The 26,592-nt window shown below is 41.8% G+C and overlaps 1 long non-coding RNA gene across 1 annotated transcript in view; it reads right to left on the bottom strand.

The window, feature by feature from the left end:
• LOC132247715 (uncharacterized) overlaps window positions 1–21,676 on the bottom strand; it is a 28,821-nt gene extending 7,145 nt beyond the window's left edge. Inside the window, exon 1 of the long non-coding RNA XR_009459041.1 lies at window positions 21,140–21,676. This is a non-coding gene — a long non-coding RNA (uncharacterized LOC132247715). The remainder of the gene's footprint in view (window positions 1–21,139) is intronic.
• Window positions 21,677–26,592: the final 4,916 nt, after the last annotated feature.

The following is a 26,592-nucleotide window of genomic DNA, read 5'->3' as shown; positions in this document are numbered from 1 at the left end:
TGGTCCTGTTCTTAGTTGAAATACAGCCAGTTTGAAATACACCATCCAAATTCTACACCATAGAGATCTATAGTGATTTTCCTTCAGTGAGACTTGTGTCAACTCCTTACATTTATTTGTGCATATTATAAAGGGGTGTAATAAGCTCTATTCTGTAGCCAAGTTCTGTACTCTGGGGTTCGTCATAGGAATTTCCTTCCAGTCCAATTTCAATTTTTACTTTTTATTCTCAATCTCTTTTAATTACATGCTTCAGGGTGAGCTATCTGAAGCTCTTATTGTACTACAGTGGTACCTTTCTCTCATACCTTTTGCATTTTACCCATTTCACATGAGCTCATTACAGTTCTCTTTCTGAAGTAGATTTTTAAAAGGATTTGCAAAATTATTTCTAATTCCTTGTCTTTCAGTTACCTCTTAGCAGTTATTGGCCAGAAGTGAGGTGCTATCAGTTTATTTGTCCACAAAAAAGAAGCATTTTAAAGATGAAATCAATTAATGTATTCCTCGAAGACACAAATGAAATATTAGCCTCCTTACTATTTTTTACCTTGAATCAGCAGATTTTATGCTGTAAGATATAGTCAATCTGTTGATTCCATCTGTCTGGTTTTAATGGACAAAATGCAACCTAGATATATTTTCATTCATCATCATTATCATCATCATTATTTCCAACATTGTGCTGTATCTGACAATATACTAGCTCTATTCATCACTTTCACCATCTTTTAGTTGTCATTTCTTCTCAGGTACCATCCCTGTCAGTTGTCATCTTTCCCTCTTCTATTCAGACTCTTTCTTTCAATGTTCTGTGCACCTTATTGTTTTGTGCATTTTTTCACATGTCCAAATCACATTTGCTTTTGTATTTTTACTTACATCTTCCAGTTCTCTTGATTTCAAATTAATCACTTGGTTTGTTTTCAACTTGTAGGAATTGTCCCTAGCAAAATCATATTTGCATCTTGCAATGAATTAAATCACTCATTGTTAGAACCTAAATCTATGAACCATACAATATAATCAGAATGCAGTAAGGCCCATATAACACCAACTTCAATTTGTTAGGGATATTTCTGTACCACAGTAATCTGTGAACACTTCTATAAAAGTCTTCTGCCTTCTGGTTTAGTTTGTCTCCTATCTTTCTGTCATTCATGATCATTAACCCAGGATATTTAAATACATCTAACTACATTTAACACTTATTCTCTTATCTACCTCTTCACTTTGGGACATTTTCCTTCCTGCTTATGTCCAATCAGTTGTATTCCCAAAGGAAATTTAATATGGGGGCATTATAGTGTAAATAAATACTGATTGTTAGCCAGTCATAAAATACAACTGCATCCCTATATCCACAGAAAAGAAGACACAAAGGACGCCATATAAGATGAAAGCTTGTCTTCAAAAATAGTAGTTAAGGAAAGATTTTTCAATGAGTAAGTAGATTCTTACAAGATGTGCATCTACCAGAAGAATAACAAATGTGAGTAATTGACACACCCAGTAGCCAGGCTGGTGGTAGCATGGGCTCATGACATGGTGACCCACTCTAGAGTTCTCTTTGAAGTCTAAGGCTGGGCACAGGGGAGGGTCCATGGTGACAGCTGGGCACTGGGGACTTGTGCCTGATAGCCAATCAGCAATGGCCCCTACTTGGCTGCGCTCAATGCCCTTGGCAATCTCTGGTAGGCTTGGAGGCATAAGGGAATACCCCTCACCTTCTGGTCTTGGCCAGTGCAGGCATCTGCATTTCCCCAACAACCAGAGAGTGAATATAGTTTCCATTCACACCTGATAAAGTAAGGGTCCTTACTCTACTGGTCTCCATCCTTCCTTTCCTCAGGGTCCTGAACTCAGTCGTCTTGTGGTCATGGCTACCCAAGTTGCCAACCACTACTACATTCCCCACCAATTCTTCCCTGTTTGTGAGTAGCAGGTCAAGAAGAGCATGGCCCCTAGTGGCCACTCCAGCACTTGCACCAGGAATTTGTCTCCAACACTCTCCAAAAACTTCCTGATTGCCTCACACTGCTGTATTATTGCCCTCCCAGCAGATTTCAGGGTGATTGAAGACCCCCATGAGAACCACAGACTGTGGTTGGGAAACTCCTGCTAGCTGTTTGAAGAAACCTTCATCCACCACTTCCTCCTGGTCTGGTGGTCTATACCAGACCCCCACTACAACATCACCCTTATTGCTTTCCCCTGTGATCCTAACTCAGAGATTCTCAACAGGCCTTTCTCCAGTTTCATACTGGAGCTCTGAGCTCAATGGCTCTTTTACATAAAGTGCTTCTCCTCCTTCTCTTCTTCCCTGCCTATCCTTCCTGAACTGTTTGTACCCATCCATGACAGTGCTCCAGTCATGCAAGCTATTCCACCAAGTCCCTGTTATTCCAATCACATCATAGTTCTGTGACTGTGCAAAGACTACCAATTCTTCCTGCTTGTTTCCTAGCCTCTGTGCATTCATGTACAAGCACCTGAGGTAACTCGTTGATTGCCCTGATTTTTCAGGAAGAATGAGAACACCTCCCCTGTTCCTGCTTACCTTCCTCCAGGTCATCCACTTCCCCACTTACCACAGGCCTTTGGTCTCCATCCCCTAGTGAACCTAGTTTAAAGCCCTCCTTACCAGGTTAGTGAGACAGTTCAGATGCTCTTCCCTATGTTCATCAGGTGGATCCCATCTCTTTCTATCAGTCCTTCTTCTTGGAATATCATCCCATGGTCAAAGAAGCCAAAGCCCTGATGGTGACACTACCTACACAGCCAGACATTGATCTGCAGGATGCACTTGCTCCTGCCTGAGCCCTTTTCCTTGACCAGAAGGATCAAAGAGAACACCACCTGAGCCCCCATCCCCTTCACCATTGCACCCGGAGCCCTGTAGTCACTTTTAATCTGCTGAGGGTCTCCTTTGGAAGTATCATAGGTGCCCCCATGGATGAGCAGCAGGGGTAATAGAGGACCAGATAAGTCTCGGTAATCCTTCCATGACATGTTGGTTCTGGGCTTTGGATAATCAGTGCACTTCTCAAGACAACAGGTCAGGTCAAAAGATGGATCCCTCTGTCCCCCGCAGAATGGAGTCTCCAATCACTGCATCCATTGCTTCTTCTTGGTGGCTGTGGTCTCTGTCCTTCCCACCTTGGGGAAGCGTGGTCTCTACCCCTCAACCAATGGAATGTGCTTCTCACCCTCTCTTGCTAGAGCTCCATATCTTTTCTCCAAATGAACTGCTGCAGGTGGAGATGAAGATTTCTTTTTGCTGCCAGAGTAGCCAAAATAGGGAATGCATCAGGCACACTTGGGAGAGGGTTACATACTTACAGATTCAAAGGCACCAGACAACATCAGAATCACCAGACAAAATCAATTAATTTTAAGCAAGGACATGTTTTTAAATTGTGAATAGTCCTATTTCCAAACAGGAGAGATTTCAAGTGAGGGGGACAACAGCCAAAAAAATCCACTCTACTTGAGTAAAGTATCATGGTGATGACATCCCACTGAGATGGGGGAAGGGAGACCAAGGATTCCTGTCAGCTTCTACAGCAGTTAGGATACCATGTTCTCCATAAAAGAAAAAAAAAAAAAGTCTAATCACTTTCTTAAAAAAGTTGGGTATTCGTTCTACTAACAGACACTGATTTCATGGATTATCAAGCTCCCAAAATACTTAGCAACAGCAGTCTCTAATATCTTCTACCATATATGTTTTTTTCTTTAATTTTTTAAACAGTGTGACAGCTCTCAACCAGGCATGGTCAAACCTGTAGTACAAATGCCACAAGTAACAAAAGCAGTCACTGTGTGTGGTACACAGCAAATTGCAGAAAGGCAGAGCAGTAGCAGACAGGACAGGAAGGAGAAAGCATAGCAGCAGCTTGGTCAGGGACAGCAGAGCAAGGAGTAGCAAGCTAGGAAGCAGACTGGGTAAGAGAAAGGATTTGGAGTGGCATGTGGGGAAATGTCCATGTTTAGCTGTATGGCTAATTTATGCCATACTTGTCAAACAGTTTTCCTCCACTCTTCTAAGTCTCTCAGCTTTGCTCTCCTAGGAGCAGCACATTCTAACTTGATGTTGTGTTCTCAAACAATGACAGGTAGGCTTTAATGGGCTATTCTTTTTTTTTTTTTTTTTAATTTTGGGTAAGTATATTATTTCAGTATAGAACCCAGGTCTAATACTGAGAAATGAACCTTACATACTAAATCCCACTGTGTGCACACAGGTTGCAGTAAAAGGTTGTATGGTTGCTTTTAGGAGTGTCTTTTAGATTGTGCTTTCAGGACTGACACTATATATGCCCAGCACAGACCTAACAGTGACTAAATGATATGCTTTCAGTGTGTAGAATCCATGCAATGGGCAATACAGGCTTGTGTTTTAAAGGATCACTCCAAATGCAGCATAGACAGATAGTAAACATGGCATTTAGCTTTATGTGCATACTTATACTATGCAGAGCTGGTTAAATGCATCCCTACTCTCACATTATAGATTGTATTCCTTGTATCATTAGAAAGTCTTCATGGAAAAATATCATAGATCAATTTAGGTCAATGTGGGCAAAATAGCAATGGATGCCTGCTTTGCTGGATCATCCCATGAACTTGAAAACAAATACCTTTCTGAATGCTGAATATTTTACAAATACCTTACCGAATGCTGAATATTTTAATTACTTACAGTAGATTTTTCAATATTTTTCCATTTTTTTAAAGAATTATATTTTTATAATATTTTATATTTTTATGGCAGTGGGGCTTTAGGGCAATAGAAGGAAGCTGATAATGAAGCCTGAGAGGGTGAAGATGGGATGTTTGCTACAAAGTGTGAGATTAACATGTGTGTGAAATTATATGCATTGAGGATAACGTTTTATATTTATACAGTGAAGAGACTACAATTGCTCTGAATTATCAACTATTGCACGTAAAATATATATCTTGTCCAGACAATGCTATTACAAAAGACAGACTTTTTTTGCAAGAACCAATAGACACAGCTAGCTTGAAAGATACAATTTGTCCATTAACACCTTAGTAAATAAATAGATAGGGGAGTGTTCTCCTGGCATACTGTCTATATGTTCAGGACATATGGTGCAATTTGCCTTCTAGCTCCTATTCTACTGGCACTTATGCAGCATGCAGTTTGCACATTTTTACCTACATTATAGATGGAGGTGAGAGATTTATAAAATAGATAAAATGGATAAGAGAGATGGAAATGTTATTCGGTTTCCAAAAAAATGATGTACATGTCATACTGCTCAGCAGTTACACAAAAGATGAATGCATGCATAAAGCCTATGTTAAAAACAGACACAAAGTGCTGTTAAAAGAGATAAATGAAATATCTGTCCCTTTCAAAAAGAAACATTTGTCAAAAAAGCCATTCGGCAATAAATCATTACTTGTGGTAGGCTGTACATATATATAGTGCTTGAAAATACATATAAAGTGCATATTCCCTGCACCAAGAGGACCCTACAGTGTAATTCAGAAAGGTAGATAAAATACATGGGAAATCAATTCCAGCAGGGGAAATCAATTCAAAAGAGAATGCAATGTTGGCAGGGGGACCAGCATAATAAGGTTTTTTGAAAGAAACAGAAAAACTAAATGACAAGGAGGGTGCCTTGCAAGCAAAATCTGTGAGGCTGTTCCATGAACACAAACAAGGTATGGAAAGTGAGCAAGAGTGAAAGGCAGTTACAGTCACAGGGTATAAGGAAATTCCAGGATCCTTAATGGAGTAATGGATGGGATTGTTTAGATCCCTTGAAGATGAGGGTGAGGAGTGTGTAGTATATCATATAGCAAGATATAGTAAGATCTACCACTGCTGGGAGGGTTGGGGGGATGGCTTCTGGATACAGGAGCTGTGAAGCTAGATTGTTCTCAGTGGTGACATAACAGAACAAGGAGCAATGGTCTCAAGTTGCAGCAGGGGATGTTTAAGTTGGATATTAGGGAAAACTTTTTCACTGGGAGGGTGGTGAAGCACTGGAATGGGTTACTGAGAGACATGGTGGAATCTCCACCCTTGGAGGTTTTTAAGGCCCAGTTTAACAAAGCTCTGGCTGGAATAATCTAGTTGGGGATGGTCCTGTTTTCAGCAGGGGTTTGGACTAGATGACCTCCTAACATCCCTTCCATCCCTAATTTTCTATGATTCTGTGAAAATAATTGATTTTTCTGTTCAAAATGGACTGAAACCTGGGTAAATGGGACCTAGATCCCAGCCTAAAGGTTACATTGAATCCTTCCTTTATAACTATTCTACTACTTTACACAATAATTAAGAGTCATTTAGACAGCAAGCTTCATGGTTAAGAGCAGTTAATTGGGAGGTAGGTTATTCCTTGTAAAAAGTGAAACAAGTCAATAGGAGAGATTGGGAGTACCTCACTCTTCATCACCTGCTTGTTAGTATAGTTCCTTGGGAGGTAGAAAATGAGAGTTCCTTCAAACAGAGGAGGGAATTGAACCTGTCTTCTGTCGTCTTGGTAAATGTTCTATGGAAAAAAGTGTTTCATATTGTTTTTCCATCCAAACCAATTTGACAAATTTGACTCAAATATGAATATTTTGAGAAAAACCCAGGCCATATTTTTTTCAATCACTATTATTCTCAGGAAAGACTTTTTTTCAACTTTTCTCTAGTCCTGGCTGTCAGCAGTTCTGGCCCTGTAACACAAACTCCAGTCAATGGAAGTTGGAGACAGACTCAGAGCAGAATCTACAGGTGTTTGTGAGGCTAGTCCCACAATGGCAGACAATAGATTTATTTTTACATACATATGACTGAACAACAACTTGTTCAATTTCATCTGTATCTGACAGTTGCAGTAGGTATCAGGTAGGAGGGTTTGACTGTATGGACTGTAGGGTGGAATAGAGTCTCTGGTAAATAGAATTTTTTTGCTATAGAACTCCCCTTCACATTGAACAGGTCAAGGGAACCAAGCAGACCCAGAGGAGGAGGCGTCAAGTGATCGTCATAGGCGACTCGATCCTGAGAGGTACGGAAGGACCCATTTGTCACCAGGACCCCTCAACACGAGAGGTCTTCTGCCTGCCCGGAGCAAAGATTCAGGACATGATGGGAATGATCCAGGCCATGTTTCAGCCCACCGATTACTACCCCATGGTCCTAGTCCATGTGGGTACTGATGATGCTGCCAGGAGAAGCCCCGATCACCTGATGATGGACTACCACGCTCTGGGCGGCGTGCTGAGGGAAAGAGGTGCACAGGTGGTATTCTCTTCTGTCCTACCAGTGAGTGGACGTGGAAGACGACACGAGAACTGCATTAGAGAGACCAACTGGCGGCTTCAGCAGTGGTGTCTCGAGGCAGGCTTCGGCTTCCTTGACAATGACCCACACATCACGACGAGAGACAAGCTCAGTTGGGATGGGCTTCACCTGTCCCCCAAAGGTAAGCGTATGTTCTCTTCTAGGTTGGTGGATCTCCTCCAGCGGGCTTTAAGCTAAGCTTGTCGTGGGGAGGGGATGATGAGGGTGGGGGAAGCCGTGGACCACCAAACCATGTGGCACCCACAAGGGCAGCCCAGCTTGAAGAAGGAGAACATCAGGAACCTGCAATCCATGGGGCAGCCAGAAGTACACCACAGGTAAGCAATAAGCATGTAAGCAATAAGGGGCCCTTTGGGCAGCAGATCCGGGGGGCAACAAAGGTGCCAGTCACAGGACTCAAGTGCCTATACACTAACGCTAGGAGCATGGGGAGCAAGCAGGATGAACTAGCACTCCTGCTTGCAGAAAACACCTATGACTTAGTAGGGCTAACAGAAACCTGGTGGGATCCTTCCCACGACTGGGTGGTACACATTGAGGGTTATAAGCTGTACAGAAAGGATAGAGTGGGAAAGAGAGGGGGAGGGGTGGCACTCTATGTCAATGAGTGATATACATCGACCTTTATCAAAACGGAATCAGAGGAGGAGAAAGTAGAAGGATTGTGGGTTAGGTTACATGGAGGTCAAGAAGAAAGGGATTTGGTGTTAGGGGTCTGCTACAGACTCCCACACCAAGGGGAAGAATTAGATTTGGGGCTCCTGAGGCAGCTCTTGGAGACCATAAAAACTAGGGAGGGAGACTAGGACCATAAAAACTAGGAGTCATTGGGGACCTAAACTACTCAGACATTTGCTGGGAGACGCAGACAGCAGAGTCCCACCGTTCACGCAGGTTCCTATCCTGTGTACAGGACCTCCACCTGATGCAGGAGGTACACGGTCCCACTAGGGGGAATGCCTTACTGGACCTGGTATTCGCAACGGGGGATGACATGGTAGGAGACCTACAGATCAGTGGTCACCTGGGGGACAGTGATCACCAAATAATAGAATTCACTATAAGACTTTGAGTGGGTAAGGTAACTAGTAGGGTGAAAGTGCTAGACTTCAGGAAAGCTGATTTCAATGAACTCAGGCGTTTAGTCAAGGACACACTGCAGAGTAAGAGTTAAAGAATTGGGAGCCCAGGAAGGGTGGCTGTGCCTTAAGGAAATGATCCTTCGAGCACAGAGGGAGACGATCCCAATGAGGGGAAAAAGGAGGAAAGGGGCCAAGAGGCTTCCTTGGCTGACCAGAGAAATCCAGAGCAGTCTACATATAAAAAATGGAAACGGGGAGAGATTACTAAAGAGGAGTATACCTCCTCTGCTCGCACTTGTAGGGAGGCAGTTAGATAGGCCAAAGCTACCATGGAGCTGAGGATGGCATCCCAAGTTAAGGATAACAAAAAATTGTTCTTTAGATATAAAGGGAGTAAAAGGAAGGCCCAGGGTAGAATAGAACCTCTACTAAATGGACAGAAGCAATTGGTGATGGACAAGGGGGACAAGGCTGAACTCCTCAATGAGTTCTTTGCCTCAGTGTTCCTAAGCAAGAAGCAAGACAAGGCTCTCACTGGGATTGTAGAGAGGCAGCAGCAGGATGCCAGACTACCAAGTGTAGACCCTGAGATGGTGCAGAGGCACTTGGAGGAACTGGATGCGTTTAAGTTGGCAGCCCCAGATGAGCTCCATCCGAGGGTACTGAAGGCACTGGCTGACATCATTACGCAGCCACTGGTGGAAGTATTTGAACACTCGTGGCACACGGGCCAGGTCCCGGAGGACTGGAAAAGGGCCAATGTGGATCCTAGGACCGATACTCTTCAATGTCTTCATCAGCAACTTGGACGAGGGAGTGAAGTGTACTCTGTCCAAGTTTGCAGATGACACAAAACTGTGGGGAGAAGTGGACACGCTGGAGGGCAGGGAACAACTACAAGCAGACCTGGACAGGTTGGACATATGGGTGGAAAACAACAGAATACAATTCAACAAGGAGAAATGCAAAGTGCTGCACCTAGGAAGGAAGAATGTCCAGCACACCTACTGCCTAGGAAATGACCTGCTTCGAGGCACAGAAGCAGAAAGGGATCTTGGAGTCCTAGTGGACTCCAAGATGAACATGAGTCGGCAGTGTGACGAAGTAATCAGAAAAGCTAATGGCACTTTATCGTGCATCAGCAGATGCATGACGAACAGAACCAAGGAGGTGATAATTCCCCTCTATCGGGCACTGGTCAGACCGCAGTTGGAATACTGTGTGCAATTTTGGGCACTGCACTTTAAGGGGGATGTGGATAACCTGGAGAGGGTCCAGAGAAGGGCCACACGTATGGTTAAGGGCTTGCAGGCCAAGGCCTACGAGGAGAGACTGGGGCACCTGGACCTCTTCAGCCTCTGCAAGAGAAGGTTGAGAGGTGACCTTGTGGCTGCCTATAAGTTCATCACAGGGGCACAGAAGGGAATTGGTGAGGCTTTACTCACCAAGGCGCCCCTGGGGGTTACAAGAAATAATGGCCATAAGGTAGCAGAGAGCAGATTTAGATTGGACATTAGGAAGAACTTCTTCACAGTTTGAGTGGCCAAAGTCTGGAATGGGCTCCCAAGGGAGGTGGTGCTCTCCCCTACCCTGGGGGTCTTCAAGAGGAGGTTAGATAGGCAACTAGCTGGAGTCATCTAAACCCAGCACTCTTTCCTGCCTATGCAGGGGGTTGGACTCGATGATCTATTGAGGTCCCTTCCGACCCTGACATCTATGAATCTATGAATCTCTGACTTCAACATTTTGTACCCTAAATTGTGGACTTTGGTATTGTGACTGGTGAAAATTAAGTGTCCTGACTAAATAAAATAATAAGGTTTCAAAAGTCCCCTTTCTTTGCCTGCACAAAGTACATATGAATGTTAGATATATAATATTATAGACACTTAGGCCACATCCAGATGAGCACAGCTGGGCGGTATGTAGTGTCACAGACCCATCTGTGGTGCCACATACCACACATTGAACCTTTTCACATGCTGCTACCTTGCAGTGCAGGGTTGATTTTTTTTTTACCCCTGGAGATCTAAGGGTCAAAAAAACCTTCACAGAGAAAAAAGTGGAGCTGTACACACTCCAACTGCCAGCCACCTCCAAGGTACAGGAGCAATGCAGCTTCCAGGACCCCAGGTAAGGCTGCTGGGGCCAGGACAGTTGTTGGTCCCAGGCTCCCCTACCCCACCTGGGAAAACCTGCCATGTGCCAGAAGGCACATGGCATGAGCATTTCCCACTGCTAGTTGTCCCTGGGGAACCCAAGTCTGCACTTGTCTGATTGTGGTCCCAAAGTACAAAGAAAAACCCTCTGTCAAGTAACATATTGTGTAGAATTGACAATATAGGAACATGTATGGCCACAAGTCACTGGAAATGTCAAAGGAATATGCCTCATTTTAGGGAAAAGGAGTTTAGTTCTTAAGTTCTTAAACAGAACTTAAGGGAAAACTGTGTCCTTTATTAATTTAGCTTTGTTTTTGAAAAGGAGCTGGATTTTTTCATTTCTTGTATTTTTCAACAGCACCTTATGGCTAGGTGCAGACATTAAAAAAGTCCAAAGGCAATCTATGTGGGTTTCTCTAAGCTAGGTAGATTGCATTGGGAGTGAAGGGAAAACATACTCATTCTTTGGTTGTGGGAGAAATGTAGATGTCTGCCATGGCCAAGGCCTGAAGGTGGCGGGTGCTCCCTCATGTCTCCCAGCCTACTGGAGATTGCAAAGGGCAGCTGAGCACAGCCAAGTAGGGGCCATCCCTGATTGGTTGTCAGGCACATGTCCCCAATGCCCTAATGTCACCATGGACCCTCCCCTGTGCCCAGCCTCAGACTTCCAAGCAAGCTTTCCTCCAAGGTGCATGAATGCATGGCCATGCAGGATTTAAAATCTTGCTTCTCACTAACTTATTAATGCCAAGCACCCACCTGGAGTGGAGCTGGGCAGTGGCTTCCCAGAGAGGAGCTGGGTGCCGAATGTGGCAGAGGCACTGGGGCCAGCATGGGACACTTATCAGAGGTAAGCTCAGGCAGCAGCTCCTCCCAGACGCAAGGCAAGGGTGGGGGCGGGGGTGGGGGCTAGGGCAGAATGCCACCTCGCCATGTGCCTTCTCACTCCCCAAGGTGAGGTGAGGTGAGGATGGAGGCAGGGGCTTGGGGCTGGTGCCAGGGAACTGATCCACTCCCCAGTCCTGACACCATGTGCCTCCTCGTTCCCCAAGGCAAGGCGAGGTGAGGCAGGGGCAGGGGCTAGGGTTGGGGGCTGGATCCAGGGAACTGCTCCGCCAGCTCCAGGGAATTGCTCCACCAGCTCTGAGGAACTGCTCCACTCCCCAGCCCTGATGCCATGTGCCTCCTGACTCCCTGAGGCAAGGTGGGGGATGGGGGCTGGTGCGGGCTCTGGTTGCAGCCTGCAGCAGTGACAGCTGCCCTGCCTGGAAGCTATGCACACTGGCTGGGGCTGGGACCCTCTCGCTGGCAAGTGTGGCAGCATATCACACTGTCCTGGGGGGAATAGGCTGGGCTTAGCCCCATGTGGAGCGTAGCAGCCCCTTTGGGCTCCAGGCCCCTGTCTCTGTTCCACATGCTATCCAGGTCCCCTAGGGTCCCTGTCCCAGGCAAGGCTGATCACCCTCCACTATAGTCCCAGGGTCCCTGACCCTTATAGGGCTCTATGCAGAGTGCCCCTCAGGCACCTGTGGTTTCCAAAGCAGTGTGCGTCGAAAGGGGGAGGTGGGACTGAAGCAGCGCACGCACAGACTGAAGCAGTGTGCTCATGGACTGCTACACCTTAGAGGGAACATTGCTTCCAAGAGAGCCCTAGAGTGGGTCACTATGACACAAGTCCATGCTACCACCAGCTAGGCTACTGGGCCTGTCATGGGGCTCTCCTGCAAACCAAGGGCTGGGCCCAGGGGAGGGTCAACCATGATGGCAGGGGATGCCTATCAGCCAAAGAGGGATAGCCCAACTCCTCAGGAGGAAGGATCAGACTCCAAGGGGCCCAAGCCTTTCTTCTATGGAGTGCTCCTGTCCCCACTGCCTGGTGCAAGCCTCCTGGACTTCCCAGCACTTCTTGCTAGCTGCCACTCATTCTGATCTTTGAAGGACCTGATCCTTCCTCTATGGAGTGCTCCTCCTGCCCAGTATAAGCCTTCTTCCATTCCCCCCCTCCCCCTCCAATTCTGTGCTGTCTTAGTTCTACAACAGCCCAGGGCAGTTGAACACCCAGTGAGTGCTAGCACGTCTCTCTGTGAAGTGGAGCTGGGTGGGGACATAAAGGCCCCTGGGATGCTGGTGGACAGTGATCTAAGTTCAGTCAGGAGGGGATCTGGTGTAGAACTTCGATAGATTGGTCTAACCTAAGCCAGTTAAATCTGATACTACATCCATTCATATATATATTTGACTGGGTTCTGCATTTTTTAAACTAGTCTATGTGCACTGAACTTCTGTCCTGTTACAGGTTTAGACTGGTTCTTGGTCACTTATACTGGTTTATGTGTAATGTCTGTACCTGGCCTATATGTATCAAGGTAGGAGATGAAATCAAGATCTTCCTTTTTTAGATTTATTGTCCTTTTTATTGATTGAATAAGATTTATAACACTACCATATCTGACCTGCTTTATAAAAGAACATTTTAAAGGATCATTAATGTAAAGAGCCAGAAGTCAAAGAAATGATGATGAGATCCCTATTTAGCTTATTCTTTTTCTCTTATTCATTCTCCTTAAGTAACTGTTAGACCCTGACTCAATGGGAAGCCCAATGACTAGGGAGACAACGGATCAATGCCATCATGCATCACCTGCACACATTGCTCGTCAACAGCTTTTTCAAAATGGAGACGACTTTGGATTAGCTCCAACAACTGGGGAGCCGCAGTAAACATTAATTTTTTTCCATATTTATATACCTTGGTTTATGCTCATTAACATCTACCCCACCTTTGTCCCTCCTTTGTTTCACCCTTAGTCCTTCCCAGTTTAAGCTCCACCTCTGTTTACTGTTTGTTTCATTAGCATGGAATTGCCTATGTATTTCACTTATTTACATGTCTTTTTGCTATGAGAAAATGCTAAAGACCCTGACCCCTCTTCTTCAGTCACTTGGGCAGACTTCGACTAAAGCCTGGAAGCTTCTAGAGTGGCACTAGTTTCCTTTATAAAGATTAGATAAATACAAGAAGTGTCTAATAACATTTTGGACATTTATCAAGGGAGTCTCAGTCTCCATGAAATCCCACAAATGTTGCTTTGTGCGCTTGAGTGTTAAAGCACAACAGGATTGGGGGGAATAAAGCAGCAACTTTGATTGATAATTTCCTCACTTGTGTCTTTTTGCCTCTGTTCCTTGATGTTTTACATTGCTTTTAATAATTAATGTATGATTTTAAAATTAACATGAAGGCTTTTCAAAACATTTTTGTTCTGATGACCTATTTGCACTGTCAACATGCAGTGCTAAGGCAGCTTCTTCATAATCAGCAAACAGTTGAAGGGTTTTATACATGAAACACCAGAAGTACAGTCAGTCAACGGAAATATGTGTACAATTATAGTGAAATCTGGAGAATCCAGAGGTTATTTTTTTTATATTCTGCTTTTCAGTGCTTCTCTATGCTGCAGAATAATTTATCATTTTAAAACATAAGATTGATGATATATTGGTTTAAATCAGCTGAAGTATTTGTAAGGTTCTACTGAGAATTATGTTCCTGGTTTATATATAAGAAAAAAGTCACACATATATATAAACCAGGAACATTATTTTCCAGTAAAATAGTTGGCAAATAGTTCTATCAATATCCACCAGGTTAAATTTAGAGTTGAGTATAAGGTGTGTGTGGGTATCAGAATCTGGATGTAGATTATTATCGAAAGGTCTTATTGCAGCATTATACTAAATTTTGCCTTTAAAATCTCTCTTGAGCTTCACTTTATACCATCCAGAATTGAAAAGAAAGTAAAGAAGAAAGTATCAATTATTTGAATAGATTACATATCTGTTTGTACATTCAAAACTTGTGATTTTACAGCTCTGAAAGGAGCCAGATATCAGGATGATAGGGATACTTGTCCAGCACCTTTGATGAGCACCTTAGCTAGCTGCTTCTGACAGGAGGATAAGTGATGAATTGGTTAACAATGTTAGCATTTAAATGGTAATGGTAGTAATTGGGCTTCAGAACTGACATCCTATTTAAACAAATGGGGAAAAATACATCTCTCTTGCTGCTCTTGTTTTAATATATCTGGACATCACTTCAAAAAGATGATAACAATATTCTAAAAATGGATGAAAGAAACATGAAAAAACCCTCAGCATCTGTGTGTGTGTGTGTGTGTGTGTGTGTGATGGCTTGGATTTTTTTGAGGATAATGACTAAATTTTTATTTTTAATTTTACTTTTTTCTCTTACTTGTCTTTCTTCTCAGCAGTATAACTGAGAAACCTTACTGAAAGTACATTTTGTGACTATTATACATGGTTTATCACTAGTGATAATGGGAAAATAAAATCTGCTTTAATTAAACAATAATAAATTATCTCTGATGATTTGTTCAGGACAATTATTCTTTATTAAACAGTGAAGCATCATGATACATGTTGTTCTTTTCATGCATCATCAATTTATTCCTAAGTATCCACTCTACAGTTTTGACTCAGCCTTCATGTGTTTGCTGTAAGGCTGAAACAACCAGTGATTAAAACAGTGTCCCCTATGTTTTTGAAAAAAAACTAATGGCCCCCTTTGGAGTTGCTAATTGGCAAGTTCTGCAACTCCAGGCTTTTGAGGTATGGTTGCCATGGAAAATTTGCTTTGAAGTTGGCAGTTGTGAATATTTGACCACAATTTTTCTTAGTTTGGAGTATGGATGAAAAGCACTGTCATCTCTCCCACAGGGCAAGAAAAAGATCCAGAGAAGCTCTATAAAATGATTACCCATCAGAATGGACAGAACAGTGGCAGACAGTGACAAACAAAGCTTTCCCCAAAGGATTTTCTCTTAGCTTTTATTTTCTTTCTTCTTTCTCCCTTGCTCTCTTTTTTCTGGGGGGAGAGTGGGGGGAGAAGGCAATCTTTGCCTGACTACAGGATATGTAGATGAATAAAGGTTAATAACTCCTGTTTAACCTAAACAATTGCAAAGGAACTGCACTATCACCAAGAGATATATCAATGTTACATCGGTACACCATAAAAATATCCCTCATAAATTGGCTTTGTTAAGAATTCACCTCATTTGCATGGGGAGAGAACAAATTCTGGCCCAGTTGTTCCAGAACATTGAAACAACCAAGGGTATCTTTTGTAAATTGTTTATGTCATATCATAACGTCAAGCAAAATGATACATGGGCTCAACCCATCATGTAGTGTCATGTCACAATCTGTGATGTTTTCCAATGATGTATTAGGATGCCTATTGTCTGTCTGTCAAATTTTAAAACAATCTTTTTTTATATCATTTTGCCAGTTAACAGAAAATTTAAACTGACAGTCTTTTGACCTTAACTGTTTTATGTACCAAATGCAATGAGAACAAAGGCAGACTGACACTGCTTCTGAAAAAAGCAAATTCCTTTTGCTTCTCTGGCATCTCATTATTCCTCGTTTCCCCACTCTCATAACACTGAGAAAGGTGTATTGATAGTGCCAGACATCTAGTGGATGTGGACACTATTAAAGCCTTCCTGCACAGATCTGCTGATATACTTCAACACTAGTCCTGCTTTCATTTCTTTTAACAATGAATGCCTATCAGGTTGAATTGTGCACCCATTTTGATTTGGACAGTTATACACTTGGGATCAAGCTGAGTGCACCAAACTTGTTTTATTTTTGTTCAGAGCTCGAGTTCAAGAAACTGCATCTACAAAGGAGGAAGGGAAGGAACCCTGGTAATTCATTAACCTTAGGTATCATTATATCCAATATTTTAATTATTTTTATAAACAGTTTCTCATAAATTCTATGCTTCCCAATCATCCAAAAGGATGACTTCTAAAGAAGAACTGTGTGTCTTGTTATCTGAATATTCAGTAATACCCTATACAACTAACTAAAGAAAGGAATGGCCAAATAAAGGGATAATTAAGTTATCCAAATTATATATTTATAATTATATTCATTAAATTATATATAATTATAAATGATCATGCATCCAAATAGTGCAGGCCTGACTCAAAGGGCACAGAAGTCAACTAATAAATATCCAAGTTTTGTTAGGTTTATTGGATCTACCCCTTGAGGAGGATTCCACATCACTGAATCTTTTGTTTGCAATAGAATGAATGAGATATGTTTTTACATATGTAATAAGCATGGCTGAAATCCTGGCTTCACTGAAATCAGTGTCAAACTTTATTTACTTTATTTATATAAGTAATATAAAAAATAAGCAGTGTAACTCAGTTTATCAAAAACAAATCAATTTGTAAAGAAAGCCTTGTAAGCATATTAATATATACTATTTTTTACTACATTTTTAAATCCTACTCCTCCTCTCCACCTCATCTAAAATCAATTGGAGATTTGGAAAAAGCTCTTGGAACCCATTATTTTATTTACTTGATTGCATGATGCTAGTGACAGGGGCCTGAATTAGGTAATGTACAAATGTAGAGGAAGACCTAATTTTCATCTTAAATTACTTGGTTCCTCTTGGACACAGAATTGGACATTCTAATGTTTCTGTATAACTGCTATAATGTTTACTGGGTTTTACAAATACAGGCATAAATGAATGAAAAGAACTAAACAACACATTTAAATTGTGGAGCATCAGGAAAGCCTCTGTAGACCCTTTATCTCTCTGTAACTGGCTCTAACAGCATCCCAATCAGCCTTCTGCATGAGCACTACTGTGCTATTACTAATTGAAAGTAAATTTTCTACTTGCATTTGTATTTGAGTATCCCATCAGGACACTCATTATTCCTAAACTGGGGCAGAGTTCATTAGATGGTGACTTATTGCACATGTTGCTGCTTAGGTATTTTGTCAAGACTGGCTTGCCTGATCAGAGTCCCTGACATGGCTAAGGAGAGTGTAAGCATGCCACTGCATTCATCTGGATCTGCACTTGCTATTGGTGAATGGAGGCCTGAAGAAGACATGTAGGTTTAGAGAGGTGTGGGACTGAAGATACAACCCTACCCTCAGTCTTTTCTACTGCCAATATTTAGGTGGCTTGCTACTTAGCACACATAAATTACTCACCTGGCAGATTAGCATGCCAGTTGTTTAGTATTGTATTCTCCAGGGGTAATTCTCCTCCTGCACTATATGAGGAATTCAGCCACTTATTCTGGGAGTCATGTTCCTAAAATGCATTGCAACTGCTAAAGGTCTCTCTAGATCCAGTCTATAATCCTTTCCCATAATGCCTTTCCCATAATGCCAGTCTATAATCCTTTCCCATAATTCTCTTTTTCATTGTCCTTGGGCATGTCTACATGTGCCTCTTTTAAGCCGGCTTAACCTAAAATCACTATTTTTAAGGCACATTAAGGGCAGGTGTCTACATGTGTACCCCCTTAATGTGCTTTAAAAATGGCTATTTAAGGCTATGTGAGCCTAAATTTGATATCTGCATGAAGTGGATATCAAATTTAGGTGCAAATAGCAAAGTTGCATAAGTGCACATGTAGATGTTAATGTGCATTAACGTGGTGTGCGTCAAACAGCACACACCGCATTACTGCACATTAGTGCATTTGCATGTGTGCTAATGCTACTTAGCTATTTGTGCCTAAACTGAATGTGTACTAATGTGCATTAGTATGTCCACATTTAGACGTGTGCCTAAATCACCTTAATGTGCCTTAAACAAAGGCTCATTGAGTTTAGGCACACATAAATACATGTGTAGACATGCCCCTTCTTTGTGTCTCAATATTTTCTCATCACCTTTTTGAATTACAACTTGTAGGAAAGATTTACTGTTCTTGCAATCAATCGTAGTTTAAAAGTATTTTGCAATTATAAATTTTGTTTGGGACCAGATTCCTTACCAGTGCTGCTCATTTGATTTTGGTGAAAATCAATCAATTTTTATACAATATATTTTGTGCAGCTCCTCTCTCAGTATAATAATACAATACCTCTATGGAAATCTTTCACGAAGGATAAACATTGTTGCTCAAAAGAAGTGGCTTACTAAAGTTTTCAGGGTGGAGCCATAATATTTAGTTTTTCTTTTTCTCCAGCACTGACTCAAGGCAGGTTAATAATATTGACTTGAATTTAGTGTGCTAGGGAGGGAGACCGACAAAATATCATAAGTACAATTGATTTTTTCTTAAGTGCTAAGGTTTGTAAGGGGAACATTTGATAGAGCATACTGCATGGAACAGGACTGTGGGCTCTATCAATTTAGTTGGACAACATAAGGTAGCTACAAACTGGGAACACCAAACAAATGGAAAGACCTTTGGGGTTAATAAGTGAAGGTTCCTTCAGACTTGCTTCATAGGCAATTGTCAAGGCATCACAGCCTTTCAGCTTCACTCCAGTGGAGCACCTTTATAGTGGAGACACTATCAACTTTAGTCATCAGGGGTAACAGAGAAGCTGAGATAGCTTGCAGGTTAAGTTATGCTTCAATACTTCACAAACACAGGAGATACAGCTAGCTCACCAATCATGTTCATAACCTCCAGATCAACATCAAACATATGCATGATGAAAATATCACGCATAGCACTGCATTCACAAATAATGTCACAATGCTAAATGATCTGTTTCAACCTTCCATTACATCTGCTGTTCCCTTTCTGACAGATTACCCTATGTGACACTCAGCATACCATGAACAGTATACTTTCCCAAGGCCAACCACTGAGCAACAGATCCATCAAGGCGCCTGAAATGTATTTTCCAGAGGTTAAAGTGATCTGGTGGTGTTCTGAATGTGAATCATTTTTCTACACAGAGAAACAGAAGTTGAGAAGACGTGAATTTCAGATGAGGCTGGGACACAATTCCAAAACATTTTTTCTATTTGGAGGCTTTTGGTGAATTTCAATGATTAAAAATAAAATATCAATATATTAAGCTGAAGCAGCACAAAACATGAACTGACCTTGCAACTGCTCTACACCTTGTCACCTAGAGGGAATATGCAGATGAGCCACAAAAGCTAGGAACCTGAGTATTAAGTCCTCATGTAGTGATTAAATAGATGTAGCAGGACCCCTGAAACATTATGTTTGGGTAGCCTTTAAACAGATCTGTCACCAGTTCAGAACAAGCACAGGTTTTTGCCTGCAGCATGCTTTAATCTATATATGAAAAAAAAAATTGCTATTTTCTTTTGCATAGATTTACAGTATGCATAAGGGCATGTGGGCTGTGTGATAAAATACTTTTCCTAAAGTTAGCTTCTAAAGCTTATGAGAAGATTTGCACGTGAAGTGAAAGCAGTTAGTGTATGTATTTTCATTATATCCTGTTTTCATACTGTGAGTCTTCATCAAGAATAAAAAACAAGCAGGTTTAAGCAGCAAAACAACTTTGCATATAAAGTAAAATCCTGGAACCAATGCACAGCCTAGGGAGCTGTGCTGCAGCCTGGAAACTCTCCTGCTTTGTCCATAATTTCACAAGAGCTGTTCTGTGGCAAGTACTGACATTTCAAGCTTCTAGTCAATGATATGACCGTGGCACTCCAACTATGAGTGGAATAGCCAGTGCACCTCAGGTAGACATAAATTTGTTTGACCTGACTATCAATTTTTTCCTGCCTAGCAGCCTGCATTGTACACTGTGGAATGGGAAACTCCAGTGCATAAAATGAGTAAAGCTTAGATCTTGTGAAATTGCGTAAGTTTTTCACAGTTGAACTCTTGATGGCTATGGAGAAAATCAATAGGTCAGAACAGCAGCTGACCATGTCTATGTAACAGTAGGGGACTTTTGGTTTTAGTCCTAAATGTTACCCACATATGCAAAAACACAACCTTGTTATTATCAGCTTTTAATCATTTCACACAGTGGAAGTGGGAATGCAGGGAATAATTTCTGCTTTCCAAATATCTTTATCAGTATGCTAAATAAGTAGGTGCAATATATGTAATAAATGTTGAGTGTGCTCCTTTGTGATTTTTCACACAGTATCTTTTTCTCTACCATAGTCTCATAAAGGTGAGTTCATGATTCAGCTCTGGGGTGAATAGAAGAATGAGTCAGCCTTTTAAAGAAAAGGGATAAGCCCCTACAGCAAAATTACACCAGGCTCTCAGCCCCACATTCACCCCTACTATCCACACAGGAAAACCTCTGCTCTAAGTCTGAGCTCATATCCTCAGCTGATCTGTGGACTGGAACCAACCAAGCTCCATTTTCACTATGATTGTCTTTTATATTAAGAACAAGTTTCATACTCAAGTGCTTAGTGTTTCATTTACAAAAAACTAGAACTCTTGGTTCCAAAATGATACCTTTTATTAGACCAACTGGAAAATGGCAAGAAAATTGTCCTTTTCTGCTTCATTTTTCATTCCACAGATCCCTCTGATAGACAGCCAAATTTTCCATCACTCACTGAGGGAGTGTACAAGGATTACAGTTCCACCAGTAGAAACCCCAAGTATACACACAGTTTCTGCTAGACCAAACATAGTGGGTCAGGTTGAAACTTCAGCTGCTTCCAACAAAGTAGCAGTGGTCTCCAGTACAATTTCTACCAGAATAATGAATGCTTTTGTACTTACCCTTCTGACAGAAGCTCTTGCTTTGCCCTCCAGACTTCCAGCGTACATTGCTCCAGCTCCCTGCCCCCTCCAGAGAGATGGTCTGGCTGAGTCATAAAGCAAAAGCCTCTCCTTGTCAGCTTCAAGGCTGGAGAATCCCAGTCCACCTCCACAGCCTTTGCAGCTGACATCCTCCTGACTGGCCCCTGAGCTTTAAATGCTTCCCCAGCAAGGGGCTGCAGCTACCACCTTTGAAGTGCCCTGTAGGTATAAGGGATCTATTCTGTAGCCATGTTGGTCTGAGACAAAGAGAAATACAAAACTCTAAAACTCTTAGTTTAGATGTGATACCTTTTATTAGACCAACTAAAACATAGCAAAAAAAAAAAACTTTCTTTGCAAGCTTTCAGGAACATTCACCCTTCTTCAGGCTGGGGAGAAATCAAAGGTTCAAAAAGTCCTCTTAGGTAGAAAATAAACTTCATTTTGTACAGGGGAAGTTGAGGCTGGATGTATTATATTCCCCTGGGTCTGAGAGTCCTTTTGTGTGAGTTGCTCCTTGATGTACAGATAAGGCTGTCCTCTTCCCTGGAGGTGTCAGATGTTAGCAGGCAGGGAGGAGCAGAAATCTTTCCTTCTTGTTTAGCAATGACTTTTTTTTTTTCTGAAAACAGCTAAAATACAATATTTTCCATGTTTCAGGGATCTGTTTTGAAGCCGTGTTGATCTGAGACAAAGAGAAATACAAAACTCTAAAACTCTTGGTTCAAAGGTGATACTTTTTATTAGACCAGCTAAAAATAGGGGAAAAAAGTCTTTCTTTGCAAGCTTTCAGGCACATGCACCGTTCTTCAGGTCTGATTCTTCTGGTTTTTCTTCTCAAGGTGCGTGTTCCTGAAAGCCTGCAAAGAAAGACATTTTTTATTTTGCTATTTTCAGTTGGCCTGTTTTTTAGTTGTATGCACCCAAAAGCTTCTGAAGAAAGAATTTATTTTGCTATTTTTAGTTGGTCTAATAAAAGGTTTCATCTCTGAACCAAGAGTTTTAGAGTTTTGTATTTTTCTGTGGGTATAAAGCTTTCTACTTGAGATACATGAGCTCTGGCCACAATGGGGAGGATTCTGGTAGCAGCAACACATCCCCTGGTGAAAGCTCAAGCTCAACCATAGGCAAAGCCCTGCCACTGTGGCCAGAGCTCCAGATTTTGGTTTGGTGGCAGGATTTCCCATAGCAGCAGCTCCCAGCCCTAATGAAAACTGGGGTGCTGGCATCTCCAGCAGCACTACAAGCAAAGTCCCACCACCAAATCCCTCCCACTGATGTGGACCAGCCCAACCCGACCTCCTCCAGGAATAGAATGCCCATCCCCCTCCCTCCAGAACAACACCCAGTCCACCAGCACCTGGCCCACCAGACCCAACTCCATCCTGCCAGTACCCAACCTGACAGCACTTCACCATGACCAGACTCAACTGACCTGCACTGGAACTGGGTCAATCAGCTGTTGCCAAAGGAGTAGGGATTCAATCTATCTAACCCACCATGTATCTGCTATCTGACAGCTGAGAGGGAGGGAAGGGTGTGGGGAGGAGGGGAGACAGTTTTCCCCTGACCTGTTCCCTCAAATGCTATCAACTATCTCCAGTCATACTGGGGGGCCTGCACTGTATGCTGGGATGCTGTCTGCAGATCACCCAGCTGTCCCCTGAATGCTTGTACAGTGTTCTGTTGGTAGGGTTTCTAACTGCTTAAACTTGAACTGCTAAACGTCCACCAATTCATTTGAATGCCTGCACATATCTACAAATGACTAGCAAAAAGTACAAGGTTATCCAAGCACAATGACATGTGCAATAGATAGTAAAACATAGTCAAGAACAAAAACTGTGAGGTCCAGTAACACAGAAAGAGCTTTGTGATTGAGGCACTTATATCTAGAGATGGCTAAATTGAGTAAATGACCTGAAAAATGGATCATATTGGGGGAAAAAAGTGATTTGAGGTATGTTGACAATGCACAGCACTTTTAGATATACCTTTTGAGACCCACAGTCATAGGAAGATCTGGGCTGGTTGGAAGAATGTAAGTTGATTCTGTCCCATTCCCTATGTAACTAAAGAGAGAAGCCCACCAACTGCACTTGTAACGAAGCGTAAGACTAAGCAGTCAAATGTGTGTTCTGATTCAATGTCATAATGTGACATTCTTGTACTATTAGTAACAGAAATGACACAGTTTCATCTTTAGTTCTGCTGTCAGATTTTTTTGATCAAAATTCATGTTTTTTGTTGGTGAAAAGTTAAATGTGTCCGTCTTCCAATTGCTGACTAAACAAGGTCTTAAAAACCATATACACTTCCTCTTCTTTCTATTCTCATCTTTTTTATTGCTGCATATCAAGTGCACACCAAAAAAAAAAAAAAAAAAGAAGAGTTATGCTGATGTGATAAATATTTAAGGATCACACTGTCATATTGTATATTAGTCTCTACCACTCTTCGTCTTTTTGTATCTGATTCACTGTACACATGGAAACTAGTGCCACCTGAGTCAGGGGGGCACTTGCTTCCCCTGCAGCCAGTCAGCAACCGGGGCCAATTGCACTGACCAAGGTGTGGGGGCTTCCCACGGCCGATGGCACTTCTGGGTACACTGATGGCACTTCTGGGGGGCCACGGGGATCGCTTCTCCTGGTGCCCCCACTCCCTGACTGGTGCTTTCAGGGGGGGCACCAGCACTCTCACCTGCCCTCCCTGCCCATTACTTAGGCAGAGAATGCTGGCTGTCAAGGGGTGCACATGCACCACCTTGCACCCACTACACATTGCCACAGACTTTACAGATGTCTTTTAAATGCACCCTCTTTTAGTCATTTCAGATATATTCAGTTGTGGTTTTATTTTATTTTTTAAGGCAGGTGTACTTGATAAAATTCTTCAATGAGATACCATTAAAATATGCTAAGTAAATGTGAGTGAGATGGCAATGACATTTTTAAAAGGTTATGATCTATGACAATGCTTCTTAGCTTAAAGTTAGCTTAATTGAATTAATTGTAGCTGTGAAGACACTGAAGAACAAAGAACACTCTGATTCTGAACATTTTAATGAAAAATATTTGACCTTTTCAATGTTACTTTTTGATTGGCAGGTCATTCTATTGGTCCTTCTTAACAATCTTTTTTTTCCCATAAAAAGGCAAGTTGGTCATATGTCTGAAATACAGCTTAAGAAAACTTCCAATGTAAAGTGTGTGTGTGTGTGTGTGTGTGTGTGTGTGTGTGTGTGTTACCTGTGATTTTTGATGAAGCTTTTAATAAACTACACAAAAATTTGGTTTTTGGTCAAAAGTCACATGTTAATCCAATAATTTAAGACTAAATCAGTAGTTCTCAACATTTTTGGAATCAAGGCATTGCTTCATAACTTTTCTGAATTGAGTCACACTCAATTTCAGAAACTAATTATTATGTTACTGTTCTTATTTCCTTGCAGAGCGGGTGGGTAGTATGAGCGAGCAATTGGCCATGCTAACAAGCCTGGGACTATGCTTATTTGCTTGTCTTCTCACACCTTGCTTATCTCCTTGCATATTGTTAGATCCCTCAAAGGAACTTATGGCACCCTGGTTGAGAATCAATGCTCCAAATAATCAATTTGGAAAATAATCCACGTGAATGTAAAGGCCTGTTGTAAATTACACATAGATTTTTTTTTCAGGTTATCCAAATAAATGTGGTTATGTGAATAGGGAAGCTTGAATGATCTGTTTGATAGGAAGGTGTGGAGCCCCAGTGCCTTTTTTGTGAAGAAGGGCATGTTGTCTTACTAGAAGAGAAAACTTTTGTTTTGGAATAAAGGCCAAGATCTTCAGTAGTATCTAGGCAACCAAGTCTACTATTAAGGCACCACTAATGTCCTCAGAATCTTCACTGAGCTACCACCAAGACTGAAAGTACCAAAGTTTCCTCTAATGCAGTGGTTCTCAAACGTTTTTTTTCGTGGACCACTTGAAAATTGCTAAGGGTCTCAGTGGACCACTTAATAAACTTTTTGTTGTTCTACAAATCAAAGCACAACTCATATTTTAATACTAGTAATCTTACCTTTCTAATGTGATGGGTGTACCTGTTTTTTTCCGCAAAGTTCTGGGAAGTCGGGTGTCATGTTTGTCAGCTTTAACCTTAGGTCACCTTTCTGCGGACCACCTGAATGGAGCTCATGGACCAGTGGTGGTCTGTGGACCACAGTTTGAGAACCTCTGCTATAATGGATACTTGAAACGCCAATTTCATGTTAACGATACCTGACAGCTAACAAGTTGTGCAGAACCCTAATTGAAGCCAGTCTTGATCTTTTAGTTATGTTCAAAGCATATTAAAGATAATGATAGTGGGGTGCATATTAAAGATAGTATGGTGCATCTGGTTAGACTGTTTATCCAGAACAAGGAAGACTAAGATTTTGAACCCAGGTGTAAATCATGATACAATGTAGCACAATAACTCTAATTATCAAGGTATTGGGTATTTTACAGTTAGAATTTTTCAATCTCACCCCAGAGCTTTTCTAGATTGTATAAATATTCATATTTATTTATATTTCTTAAAACCCATACAGGAACTTATATTTGAAGTTTGAGTGCCTCAGCTATTGGACAATAAAGTCACTCTCTCTTTGACCCAATGAACATTTAATTATCTAATGTAAGTGAAACTGGAAGGAAGGAACCTAGTGCTTAGGATTCCTGGTTTTCACCCAGATGTCCTGGGTTCCACTTCCAGTGTGAGAATGGCTAGCCCTTGGGGGCTGGACCCAATGATCTCACAAGGTCGCTTCCAGCCCTAAACTTATGTGAATCTATATATTAGTTACCGAGACCCATGTATGCAAAGGAAGGAAGGAATAACTGCCCAATGGTCTGATTCCTAAAGCACTTGTAGGAGACCTGGTTTCAAAACAAGCAAAGCAAAGCAGATCTTAATCTAGATCTTGCACACCCATTGGAGTCTTCTATTCAGTAGGTTGTTGGTTCAATTGGAGTGAGTTGTCTCTCATCTTTCATAAACAGGGAAAAAAAAGGATCTAAGCACCTAACTCAAAAGAAAGTTCATAGCTCGGATCCCGAGTAGAGGGAGGTACCTCTTGGCCTTGTCCGTTTACTCTGCCATTCATTCTCGGCTTGCTCAGGAAGCTCACTATTCAGCCAGTTTCTGAAAATCCCTTCCTTAGATGCCTAATTCTCTTCATGTGTTGTACTTAATTGAGGGGCAAAATGATAGGATACCTAGGAATTTCATGTTATAATGCTAAAATGGCTTATGAGTGCTGTCACAAGGGGAATGCTTTTTCCTTAATGTTGATTTTTCTTCCATGTTTTGGATATTATTGAAACTGGTTTTCTGTGCTTTTATGTTTTCTCAAAAGAACATAAGTTGCCAAAGCTAATTTATTTTTCTATGAAGTAATTTAT

This window comes from Alligator mississippiensis, chromosome 1 (genome assembly GCF_030867095.1).
Source record: "Alligator mississippiensis isolate rAllMis1 chromosome 1, rAllMis1, whole genome shotgun sequence".
Lineage (NCBI taxonomy): Eukaryota > Metazoa > Chordata > Crocodylia > Alligatoridae > Alligator > Alligator mississippiensis.
Note: the sequence above shows the minus strand (reverse complement) of the source record. Positions and strands in the feature narration are given on the sequence as shown.